The sequence below is a fragment of the Oryctolagus cuniculus genome, chromosome 17 (genome assembly GCF_051225735.1).
Source record: "Oryctolagus cuniculus isolate XC-2025 breed Fujian yellow rabbit chromosome 17, ASM5122573v1, whole genome shotgun sequence".
In the NCBI taxonomy this organism is placed as follows: Eukaryota; Metazoa; Chordata; class Mammalia; order Lagomorpha; family Leporidae; genus Oryctolagus; species Oryctolagus cuniculus.
In genome coordinates this window covers 68,296,647-68,300,216 of record NC_142883.1, presented here as the reverse complement: position 1 = coordinate 68,300,216, position 3,570 = coordinate 68,296,647, and the positions used below count along the sequence as shown (strand labels likewise).

General features: G+C 44.9%; 1 pseudogene across 1 annotated transcript; it reads right to left on the bottom strand.

The window, feature by feature from the left end:
* Positions 1 to 718: 718 nt before the first annotated feature.
* LOC127486730 (L-lactate dehydrogenase A chain pseudogene) lies at positions 719 to 2,407 on the bottom strand (annotated as a pseudogene). Its single transcript, XR_016223743.1, has one exon. The product of XR_016223743.1 is annotated as an L-lactate dehydrogenase A chain pseudogene (transcript).
* Positions 2,408 to 3,570: the final 1,163 nt, after the last annotated feature.

Below are 3,570 nucleotides of genomic sequence, written 5' to 3'. Positions count from 1 at the left end.
AGACTAATTTCATAACAATGATTAGAGTTATGCTGCTTATTTCAGACTTTCATTAAATCAGTGGCTGAGGCATAACTATTTTACAAAAGAGTTATAACAGCAACAACATGTAAAATCTACAAGTAGCTTAGTTCTGGATCTCCATTAAACCTCATGGTTCTCCAAGCTGTGCAAAGTCTTCTGTGGATGAACCTGCTCACCACTTTTCAGTTAGTGACTAAGCATCCTAGGATCCATTATTGCTTTCCCCTTCACCCTGTGTTGCTGTAACCCTCTAAGCCCAGTCCTGCTTTTTCATTTAGTCACAGCAGGAAAACCTACAAATACTTCTTTTTTAAGATTTATTTATTTTATTTGCAAGAGTTATATAGAGAGAAGGAGAGGCAGAGAGAGAGAGAGAGAGAGAGAGAGAGAGAGAGAGAGAGGAAGGTCTTCCATTGGCTGGTTCAATCCCCAGATGGCTGCAATGGCCAGAGCTTAGCCGATCAGAAGCCAGGAGCCAGGAGCTTCTTCCAGCTGAGCCAGAAGCTTCTTCTGGGTCTCTCATGTGGGTGCAGGCGCACAAGGACTTGGACTATCTTCTACTCCTTTCCCAGGCCATAGCAGAGAGCTGGATCAGAAGTGTAGTGGCCGGGTCTTGAACCGGCATCCATAATGGGATGCTGGCACTGCAGGCGGCAGCTTTACCTGCTAAGCCATAGTGCCAGCTCCTCAAGTATTTCTTTTTTTTTCACTGTTCAAGGTTTATTTAGTGATTTAGTTGGTATGACACATGGATAGCTGGTTGCATTGCTATATGTAGATCTTTCTTTTTACATTATGTGCAGTGTACACTACTCATACATACAATACACAAAATAAGATCCTTTAGAACAGTTATGCACAAGACATGCAATATTGAGTTTATACAATATTGGATCCCAGGTTATGACTGACTGGGAAAAAAAGTTGGACTAAGCACGTTTGGTGAAGGGACCAGAAGTTACGTAGCACACAGTAAACGCACGTCTAGTCGGAAGGGCAACTGGAGCTCGTGCAACACAGGCAGTGGCACCTCAGAGGTGGGGAACTATATCTTAGGCTGACCAGCTCAGGATGACACAAAGTCAGTGTCACCCAGTACCTGGATGTAGCTGTCGGATTTTGTAAACCATTCTATTTCTAACTTTAGGAAACATGGTTTTTTTCCCTCCCTAGGCCATCATGATCTCACTGCTTTAATCATGGATCAGATTAAAAAGGACTACATGCACAACCTCCAACTAAAACCCTGTTGTAGCCTAGACAGTGAAGTGGTAGGACATTATTCAAAGACTTTAAAACTGCAGCTCTTTTTGGATTCCCCAAAGCGCGTCCGCGCTCTTCTTCAAGTGGGCCTCTTCTTCAGAGGTCAGAGTCACCTTCACAATGTCTGAGATCCCGTTTTGTCCCAAGACGCAAGGAACACTAAGGAAGACATCCTCCTGTATTCCATAGAGCCCCTTAATCATGGTGGAAATCAAATGCACCCTCCTGAGATTCTTCATTTTGCTTTCTGCCAGATATGCCACAGACAATCCAATGGCCCAGGATGTGTATCCCTTCAGCTTGATCACCTCACAAGCACTGTCTACCACTTGTTTGTGAACCTGTTTTCACTGTTCCTTATCTACATCGGTGCCTAACTCTGGGTGCAGTCTTCAGGGAGACACCAGAAACATTCATGCCGCTCCACACAGGCACACTTGAATCTCCATGCTCGCCAAGGATCCAGCCGTGACAGCTCAGAAGGTGAACTCCCAGCCTTTCCCCCATCAGGTAACGGAAGCGGGCTGAATCCAGATTGCAACCACTTCCAATCACACAGTTTTTGGGAAAGCCACTTATCTTCCAGGCCACATAGGTCAGATAGCCACTGGATTGGAGACAACAAGCAACTTGCAGTTGGGGCTGTACTTGACAACATTGGGAATGATGAATTTGAAGATGTTCACGTTACACTGGACCAAGTTCAGACGGCTTTTTCCCTCTTGCTGTCGTGCCCCAGCCGTGGTGATCACCAGCTTGGAGTTGGCAGTCACACTGTAGTCCTTGCCAGAGACGATTTTGGGGGTTCTAAGGAAAAGGCTGCCATGCTGGAGATCCATCATCTCTCCCTTCAGTTTATCTTCCATTACGTCAACAAGAGCAAGTTCATCCGCCAAGTCCTTCATTAAGATACTGATGGCACAGGCCATGCCCACAGCACCAACCCCCACAACCGTGATCTTATTTTGGGGGACATGTTCTTCCTTCAGAAGGTTGTGAATCAGCTGATCCTTGAGAGCTGCCATTTTGGACCTGGAACCAAAAGGAATCGGGAGTGCATGTCGGACAGGCATGAGGGGCGCTCGGTAATGGGACCCGGGCTCGGCGGCAGCGGCTCCAGCACTCAAGTATGTCTTAAATACTTTTTTGTTTGAAAAAGTTACAGGTGGTATTGGGGAAAGTCGGGTAGATCTTCCAAGGTTTACTTGCCTGAAGGCTGAAAAAGTCAGAGATGGGCCAGACCAAAGTCGAGAGCATCAGCTAAGTCTCCCACATGATTAGCAATAGCCCAAACACCTGGACCATCTTCTATTGCTTTTCTTAGGTCATTATCAGGGAGTTGGATTGAAATGGAGCCTCTGGGATGCAAAACCTTGTCCATATGAGATACTGGTGTTGCAGGTGGCAGTTGTATTCATCACACCACAATTCCAGCTCCTGGTACCAACCACTTTTGATAAGGGATTTTCAAACTGTCATACAAGGTTTATAACTGATTTAGTCATTTGCCATTTTGGCTTATCCATTGGAGCATGAGGACATTACAAATACGAGTGAAACATTCCCCCAAATTTCCAGCAAAATCACTATAGAGTGTGTATGAGATCTGTTACTATGAGGCAGTTGAATTTGTGGGGTTTTGTCATGTCTCATCAGTCAATGAAGCTTCTGGTTCATTCCTATGTGTGGCCTTCCCAGTACCCTTGTTTGAGTTTAATAAGTTTATCCAAATATATTGTCCAAAGACAGTTGATTCTATGAGGAAAATTAGGGTACTGGATGATGAGTCTGTTTTCTTTCTAACAAAATGTTCATGCTGAATGGAGACTTGGACCCCAAGATTCAGGATCCACTCTTCTGGCCAAACCCTCTCCCTGGAGCTTCATAGTAGAGGCAAAGGAGTCCTAGAGTGTTAAAGGCCCTAGCTTTTCATGGCCCAAGCAAGTATTGATCCTGTGGTCCACGGTGACCAAGATTGAGTGATGCTATCTCACCTCATCTGTAAGCTACCAAAGCCTGAGTGATAGTGCAAGGAAGATGTGAGTAGATGAGAAAGATAGACATGGGTCTAGGAAATGAAACTTATTGGAGGGATCTTGGAGATGTGACTTTCAGTGAAGGGCTAACTTGTCATATCTGAAATATCACCCCATTACACACTCCCATTGCTTTGTTCTGCCTTTGTTATTCCCGGAATTTGAACTGTTTGAAACCTATCCTCTCACTGCATTTTGTATTTGGAGATAATGCTGAATCTCCCTGTATCCTGATAGTTCTTTCTGG